This window comes from Phacochoerus africanus, chromosome 1, assembly GCF_016906955.1.
Source record: "Phacochoerus africanus isolate WHEZ1 chromosome 1, ROS_Pafr_v1, whole genome shotgun sequence".
Classification (NCBI taxonomy): domain Eukaryota; kingdom Metazoa; phylum Chordata; class Mammalia; order Artiodactyla; family Suidae; genus Phacochoerus; species Phacochoerus africanus.
Genome location: NC_062544.1, coordinates 240,361,842 through 240,371,669, shown reverse-complemented (window position 1 = coordinate 240,371,669; position 9,828 = coordinate 240,361,842).

The window sequence follows — 9,828 nt, the reverse complement described above, 5'->3', positions numbered from 1 at the left end:
TGAACACTAAGGATTAAGTGAAATTCATAAAAGCAGTCAGAAAAAAAGACTGACAAATCATTTACACCCAGGGAAACAAGAAGATTGATGGCTTATTGCAGGAAAAATATGTGTTCTGAAAGTACTGAAAGAAAACAACAACAACAAAAAACCTGTTAAACTAAAATTCTATCTTCAATGCAAATATGCTTCATAAACAAAGGCAAATTAAAGAAATTTTAGAGAGACCAAAGTTAAAAAGCTGAAAAATGTTTCTCCAACAGTTCTGCACTACAGAATAAATAATTCAGGTTAAAGAAAATAGTACCACAGGAAGCCCAAATTTATGAGAAGCAATAAAAAGCACTGAAGAATAAGTTAGTGAGGGAGTTCCCATCATGACTCAGTGATAATGAACCTGACTAGTACCCAAGAGAATTCTGGTTCAGCCCCTGGCTTTGCTCAGTGGGTTAAGGATCTGGTGTTGCCATGATTGTGATTTAAGTTGGCAACGCAGTTTTTGGATCCCGTGTTGCTGTGGTTGCAGTATAGGCCACATATGGGAACTTCTGTATACCACAGATGCATAAAAGACAAAGAAAAAAAAAGAATAATTTAATGAGAGTAAATATGAAATAACATTTATACACACACATACAGTTATATACACCCATTTTATATTTGCATTCTCAACTCTCTGATGAGCTTTGAAATACTATGATTTTGTAGCTTAATCAATTTGCTAAAGTGTTAGCTAAGTAAAACTTTTTTTTGGTTTTCAATAAATATAACAGAGAACTTCCTTTATTCAAAAAGAACAAATTCATTCTCAACCAGAATGTGCATTATATAAAGAAAGTTTTTTAAGGGAAAATTTTATTATACAATGTAAATAATATACTATTTGTTCTTTTTGGTTTCTCTATTTTGAACCTTAGAAAATATTAGATTCAGCTTTCCTTTAGCAGTTAATCTTTGCTAACTCTGATTTGAAGTGATGACCGGTACCAAAATTTCAAAAATCTTCTCAATTTCCTCCCAATCCCAATAACTCAAAGCTATAATTTCTTGGTTCCATATTTTTATGGTTAGGTCAATTTATTTGCTTAGTTAGTTAATATTAACAGGTTTTTACTGGAAGTTTGTCTTTTTCTTGCAAAACCATTTTTTTTCTAATGAAGAAATATAGTGAATTTGGTTCTCAAAATGCATGGGGAAATAAATATGGACCCACCACAGAGTCATGAAAGGACAAAGGAGTTTTAGGATTTTCTTAAAAATATGTTTCCAACAATCTTAAGATTATTTCTACTTTTTGTTTTTGTTTTCATTTTCCTTCTTAATGAAATTATTTATTTAAAAAAAAACCACACAGGCATTGCTTTCTTCTGTTCCATAATACAAATTTTTCTTGAATGGTTGTTTCACAGCATTGACATGAAGAATTCTTATGTTTTGAATCCAATAGGACATGTAATATGTGGGTTTTACTAAAGGCATGTTCTGCTATTGCACTGGAGTCGGAGACTATGAATTTGAAATCATCACTATCTTTACCAAGAATTCTTCAACTACTAGCAGATTTACACCCATATAGTTGGTAGAGCTTCATCAAATCATCATAAAATAAGATAATTCTCAGTCAGTATTGATTTTATTTCTCTTTTGCCAAATCTAAGACAGGAATTTGGCATCTGGATCACTTAAAAGAATATTTGTTTCTTCAAGAGCTTCTGCTGAAGTGTTAACCTATATTCAGCACCTGGTACTGGTAGTATACCTGGCTTTCTAGACACTGCCGCTCTCTGTCCCAAAATTTGTCTGACCTATAACCTCATCTACTCTATTCCTAGTTATAACACCCTCTGAGCATGAACTATCTTTGTCTATCCACGTCAGTGCTCTCCCATTCTAGGGCAGAGCAGAGACCATAACTGAGACTAATCCTAATTCCAAGCCCAGTTGTCATCCCTATCCCATCCCTGGCCTCAGCTTTGGATGGAATTTTAATGATCCCATTTTCACTAAACAAATGGCCCCTTAAAACTCAATCACAGATTCATTTTGTTATAACCACCTACTTCTCTACAGCAAATAAATGGACCTTGGAAAACTGTCAGTCCTTTCTATGTCTGTGTCAATTAGAGCTGTTTCCTTTCCACCCAACACCTAATTGAGATGAGTCACATGGATAAACAAAACAAAATAAATTTCTTTGCTGGAGAGAAAAAGAAGATATGACTAATAATTTCAGATCAACCTAAATTATTGGGCCAAATAAAGGTCTGTGGTCTTTAGATGTTAGAAAGAAGAGATACAGCCCATAGGAAATAATAAAGATTTCTGAAATGTTGCCCAAGATAAATCTGATTAGCTTAACAATCATAACTAGATCAATTCCTGTTGAATAATTTTCAACCCACCATTCTGAATAAAGGAAGCAAGTCCTTTGCTTCACCAAAAGTCTGTTCTTTATAAAATCAGACTGTGAGGAAAATATACATTCAGAAGAGGACAAGCAGAGGACATCAGCTATTACATGATCGGCTATTAAGTACTTGGGGTCAGAAGAGACCTACATTTTTCAGGTAAAATGTGGACTGGTTCCTCACTTTTTTAGGAAGACAGTTGAATCTAACATTGGAACACTCATATAATATCAAAATAATCAATTCATCAGACATATATTGAGTACCTATTGTGTGCTAGGTATAACTCTGTTAATCTAGATAGAGATAACTGCTAAAAGAACACAGTGGGTTTTGGTGTTTGTGTTTAAAGATCATGTTAAAAGTGGATACAGATGAACAGCTAAGTCTTTGTATATAAAATAGCCTAACATGACATTGGGTGCATGTCTTTTTGCCTTTTTTTTTTAAGGCCACAAGTACAGCATGTGTTAATTCCCAGGCTAGGGTTCAAATAGGAGCTGCAGCTGCCAGCCTATGCCACAGCCACAGCAAGGTGGAATTCAAGCTGCGTCTGTGACCTACACCACAGTTCATGCCAATGTCAGATTCTTAACCCACTGAGTTAGGCCAGGGATCGAACCCGCATCCTCACGGATACTAGTTGGGCTCATTTCCACTGCACCACAATGGGAACTCCGGGATGTATGTCTTTTGGAAAGTCGCACTCTATGCTACTCACACTTAAAGCAAAATCCTGTTTTATAAGCCAAGTACATATAAGTGTAAGAATCTTTCTTTGAACTTAATCTAGAGTTTGAGTTTATGAAAAAAGAGCCATTTTCTTGGTTTATTTTTTTTCTTTTCCTAATAATACCAAAAAAGGCAGGTAAGTTTTCTTGTACCAGTCAATTTCACATCTGCTTGAGATAGCATATGATACATATTAATATTTTAAGTCATAATGCATATTGCAATCATATATACACAGAATGAAAAAATGAAAATCATTCTAAATTCACTTTTATTCCTATTCCTATTATCTCCAGGCCAAGAAGAACTTCACTTACCTTATTTTTCAGGAATGCTTATGTTAAAGAAAAAAATTTTCCCAAGACTTTTGGTTTTGGCTCCTACATGAAAAGGTGAAAAGAGCTTGGATGTTGTCATGCCTGTCCTTAAAACAAGAAAAAAAATGAATCTGAAAATAATGGCTTTTCTTGGACCCATCATACAACTCTGCCACAAAGTAAACCCCCATCCTAATAAGAGTCACAGCCAAGACCTGCTTATCTGGAGCAAAAGCCACTGAAGCTGTAAACTGGTAGGTATATTTCTATGGTGGCTTTGATGAGTTGCTAGAGGCTGAGCGTGGATTAGCACAAGAGTGAGAAACTCCTGGGGGCTGCAGTCTCAGGTGAGTATAGAGACACAGTTTGAGGGGCCTTACCTCCAGAAATCCCGCAGTGTTCTTTCAATGAAGAGCCAAGAAAAATATAGCTTTGGCAGAAGTACTGAAAGAGTGATCGTAGTGTAATACATTCAGAGGGTTTCCATACAAAGGTCTATTTTCAGGGGAAAATATTTTACTAGAACTTTGTCCCATCTGACGTAAGAGCACTGCTCCCACTCTAGCCCCTGCTAGTTTTACCATCTCACTTAAGCAGAGAGAAAGTTAAAAAAATCTGAGATTTAATCATAAGATTAAAGAATACTTCCATTCCCACACATGATTACCCTGACAACAAAGCTCATTATAGTCACAGAATTACAGATAACAGAACTCCAAGTCACAGACTCTCTCTGAGGAAGAGTAGTTAAGGAAGCTCAAATAGAAAGAGGGAAGAAAAGGACATCAGAGGAACCTGAAGCCTCTGGCACACATACCTACAGCAAATATTGCATAGAGCCCAACTCCTAGCCACATCAGTATAAAGTTCACACTAAAGGTTTCTTTGCCTCAGTTCCCCTAGTATTCAGCTTTCCAAAAAATTGATAAGTCATTCTATGAGGGAAAACCACATTCTCCAGAGACAAAGCAAGGATCAGAACTAGACTCATATATGACACAAATGTTAGAATAGGGACTCTAATGAGAAAAGTAGACAATGAGCAACAATAGGTAAGTAATGTAAGAAGAGAGATGGAAAAATCTAAGAAAGAATCAGAAGAGTCAAAAGTACTGAAGAATGTCTTTGGGCTCATCAATAGACTGAACACAGTCTAGGAAAGAGTGAGCTTAAATACAGGTGAATAGCAACTTCCCAAATTGAAATGCAAAGAGAAAAGATAATGACAAAAATAGAACAGGATACCCAAGGAAAAAAGATAAAACAACTAGACTTTGTCATATCATATTTAAACTGCAGAAAACAGGAGTTCCCATCGTGGCACAGTGGAAACGAATCCAACTAGGAACCATGAGGATGCAGGTTCGATCCCTGGCCTTGCTCAGTGAGTTAAGGATCCAGCGTTGCTGTGAGGTGTGGTGTAGGTTGCAGATGTGGCTCGAATCTGGCATTTCTGTGTCTGTGGTGTAGGCAAGCAGCAACAGCTCCAATTAGACCCCTAGCCTGGGAAACTCCATGTGCCGTGGGTGCGATCCTAAAAAGCCAAAAGACAAAAAAGTTAAAAATTAAAAATTTAAATAAACTGCAGAAAACAAAAGACAAAGAAAATATTAAAAGAAGTTAGAGGAAAAGATAGCAATTTTACCTATAGAGGAAAAATAATACAAGAGATAGAATTTACAGTGAACTCTTCAGAGGTCATGCAAGCAAGCAAAGAGTAGAATGAAATATTTAAGGGGCTTAAGGAAAAAAATCAACCTTGGATCATATATCTGGTGAAATTATCTTTCAAAAATGAAAGAGAAATAGAATTCCTCAGATTAGAAAAAAAAAGCTATAGAATTTACCACCATTATATGAAATCTGTAAGAAATGTTAAAAAGAAAAAGCATATCGTACAGTAGAAAATTGACAGAACACTGTAAACCAGCTATAATGGAAAAAAATAAAAATCATTATATATAAAAAAATAAAAAAGAAGTTCTTCAGGGAAAAGAAAAATAATAAGGCAGATCTGTATAAAGGAAGGAAGAACATTAGAGAAAAAATGAAGCAAAATAAATCTATTTTTTATTCATAATGATCTAAAAGGTAACTTTAAAATAATAATAGTCACAATGTATTGGGTGATTATAGAACATGGACAAGTGAAATGAATGACAGCAATATAATGAAAGATGAGAAGGAGGAACTGAGCAAACTTTATTATAAGGTAACTGTATTATAAGCAAAGCAGTGCATTTGAAGGTGGATTTAATTACACTGTATGTCATAAACAGAAGAGCAACCAGCAACAACTATTTTTTATTTTAATTATTTTTTTATTTTTTTCCATTATAGTTAATTTACAGTGTTCTGTCAGTTTTCTACCATACAGCAAAGTGAAACAGTCACACACAAATACATATATGTACGTACATTCTTTTTCTCACATTATCCTCCATCATGTTCCATCAAATGGCTAGACAGAGTTCCCTGTGCTATACAGCAGGATCTCATTGTTTATCCATTCCAAATGCAATATTTGCATCTATTAACCCCAAGCTCCCAGTCCATCCCACTCCCTCTCCCTACTCCTTGGCAACCACAAGTCTATTCTCCAGGCCATGAGTTTCTTTTCTGTGGAAAGGTTTATTTGTGCTGTACATTAGATTTCAGAAATAAGTGATATCACATGACATTTTTCTTTCTCTTTCTGACTTACTTCACTTAGTATGAGAGTCTCTAGTTCCATCCATGTTGCTGCAAATGGGATTATTTTTTATTTTTATGGCTGAGTAGTATTCCATTATGTATATATACCACATCTTCATAATTCATTCACATGTCAGTGGACATTCAGGGTGTTTACATGTCTTGGCTATTGTGAATAGTGCTGCAGTGAACATGCAGGTGCATGTGTCTTTTTCAAGAAAAGTTTTGTCCAGATATATGCCCAAGAGTGGGATTATTGGGTCATATGGTAGTTCTATATTTAGTTTTCTGAAGTACCTCCATACTGCTTTCCATAGTGGGTGTACCAATTTACATTCCCATCAATAGTGTATGGGGGTACTCTTTTCTCCACACCCTCTCCAGCATTTGTAATTTATTGACTTGTTAATGATGGCCATTCTGACCAATGCGAGGTGGTAATTATATAGTTTTGATTTTCATTTCTCCAATAATTAGTGATGTTGCCATTTTTTCATGTGTCTGTTGGCCATCTATATATCTTCTTTAGAGAAATGTCTATTCAGGTCTTTTGCCCATTTTTCTATTGGGTTGTTGGTTTTTTGGCAGCTAAGTTATATGAGCTACTTGTATATTTTAGAGATTAAGCCCTTGTCAGTTGCATTGTTTGAAATTATTTTCTCCCAATTTATATGTTATTTTTGTTTGTTTGTTTTTTTATGGTTTCCTTTGCTGTGCAAAATCTTGTAAGTTTCATTAGGCCCCATTGGTCTATTACTGGTTTTCATTTCTGTTGCTTTGTGTGACTGACCTAAGAAAACATTAGTACAGTTGATGTCAGAGAATGTTGTGCCTATGTTCTCTCCTAGGACTTTGATGGTGTCTTGTCTTATATTTGTCTTTCAGCCATTTTGAGTTTATTTTTGTGCATGGTGTGAGGGTGTGTTCCAGTTTCATTGATTTACATGTGGCTGTCTAGTTTTCGCAGCAACCACTTGCTGAAAAGACTGTCTTTTTATGATTTTATATTCTTGCCTCCTTTGTTTTTTTTAATTTATTTATTTTTTGTTCTTTGCTTTTTTAAATTTTTTAATTTTTTTATTACTCAAATGAATTTATCACATCTGTACTTGCATAATGATCATAATAATCTGATTTCACAGGTCTTGCCTCCTTTGTTGAAGATTAATTGACCATAGGTGTCTGCGTTTATTTCTGGATTTTCTATTCTGTTCCATGTTCCCTATGTCTGTTTTTGTACCAGTAGCACACTGTCTTGATTACTGTAGCTTTGTAATATAGTGTGAAGTCTGGGAGATTTATGCTTCCTGCTTGGTTTCTGTTCCTCCGGATTTCTTTGGCAGTTATGTGTCTTTTATGGTTCCATATAAATTTTTGGATTGTTTGTTCTAGTTCTCTGAAAAAAAAAAGATAATTTTTAATAGAGGATCATCTAAGAGTGCCACTCGTAGCTTTTTTATATTTCAAAACCCTTTTTTAAGAATTTCAATTAGCAATTTATTTTCCCCAATAGGTTGGGAAGAACTTAATAATCATTCAAAAATAGTTTAAACAATAGGTGTTCTACATCTACTTGCACTTAACCACTTTCATCTATATTTTCATCAATGAAAAGTTTTCTTCTGTAGCTAAGTCATTACTTATATTCTTTGTCAAATATAAGGTTGTTGTGAAATGTTAATAACAAGCATTTCAGATATAGGTTATTTATAGTTTAAAATAAAATCAATTAAATTCAGTAAAAATTATTTAGTATTTTCCAAAAGATACATTAGGAAGTCCTATAGTGGGATATCAAGAAACATAAGACAGGAGGTCAAGAGAGGGGTCAAATGAAATACTCTACTTGAGGAAACAATCCCTTCTAAAATAGAATAGTCATTAATAAAACTCGAAATCATTGTTTCAGTAATTGCATTCATGAATTTTCAGTAAAGTTCAATTAGTCAATCAATGAATCTTTAAAAAATTTTTAGCTTTGTAACAGATTTTAAGTACTCAAGATCCAGTGAAATTGTCTATACTATTCCTCCTTCCAATGCATAACAAACCTCATTAAATTACATTGTTATATTTTCAGATTGGGCTTGGATATGCCTTGACAGTCTTTACAGCCAGCTTAAGAAATTTCTTCCATTTGATTAGAATTGCCATATAAGATGAAATTCATTTGTCATCCCTGGCTTAAATTAAAGATATGTAGTAATTATGTTATCACAAATAAGAATGTGGAGTAGGGTCTGAGTAAATGCTGGATCATATTCTAATTCATTTTAGGACATTTGAAGAATTATCTGTAAAAATAGAGAGATAATATAAACTGAAAGTAAAAGGTTTAGGGATGAGTTGTAGAGGGGAAGGGAATCAAGCCAGACAGAATTCCATAAAGAACAAACCCTACTCAAATGTTATTTTATAAGAGAACATTGTGATTTATTGACATTTCAAAAATAGTAAAACAAGAACAGAAAATGATGTATCTTCATACCAATAAAACCATATTTTCTCTATTGAGAAATAAAACATACATTTTAATATTATATATTTCCTGTTATTAGAAATTATGTTCTATTAAAATAAAGTATGTTATTTATGTATGATAGATTTTGAAAGAAATTTGGTTGATAATATTTATAAAAATAGACTTTAATGAATTGTCATTACTCATGCTTGTGTGAATTTCGCATGTGTAGAATGTAATACTTCATTAGATAATTTTAAGTCTTTTGTATTGGTAGTATCCTACATAGTTAAATATCCACTCAAGTTTGGTTTCTTAAATGCTATTTAAAATATGGAATATTTAAGAATAATCTAGCATTAATTTAATTATAATATATAGAGTATAATGGAGCATCTCAAAATTTATAAGTGTTTCCACTGAGGACAAAAAGAAAAGTTGGATGAAACTTAAAGTAACTATTTTAAAGCTTTGAGAGCTGCTGAATCATTGAAGACAAGAGTTATGAAAATTTGAAAGAGGAGAGAAGTATAGAGATGAATCAACCATCTTAGCAGCCATTTTTCAGGAAAGTTTATGTCAATCTGCTTGTAAGAGATTGAGAATTTGAGCTTTGCCCTTGTAAATATATGCTGTTAGAGAAGAGAAACTTGCATGGCTTTTAGAGTCTTACACACTAGAATGACAATGTTAAATATCTTGCACTCAGACAGTTTTTCCCTCAAGACATTTATTGATTTCTGCAGCTTCGTGGAGTTGGAGGCAAAGACACTAAAACAAAAAATACCTTTGAAAAGCAAACCAGAGATTTTGGCAAACTCATTGTCTGTCTGTTTGGGCTCTGTAAATAGGTTCATTTGTGCCATAGATTCCACAAATAAGTGATATCACACGGTATTTGTCTTTCTCTTTCTGACTTATTTCACTTAGTATGAGACTCTCTAGTTACATCCATATTGCTACAAATGGTATTATTTTATATTTTTTATGGCTGAGTAGTATTCCATTGTATATATGTACTGCATCTCCTTAATCCATTTATCTGTTGATGGACATTTAGATTGTTTCTATGTCTTGGCTATTGTGAATAGTACTGCAATGAACATAGGTGTACATGTATCTTTTTCAATGAAAGTTTTTTCCAGATATATGGCCAGGAGTGGGTACTCCTGGATTGTATGGCAGTTCTATATTAAGTTTTTTAAGGCAATTCCAT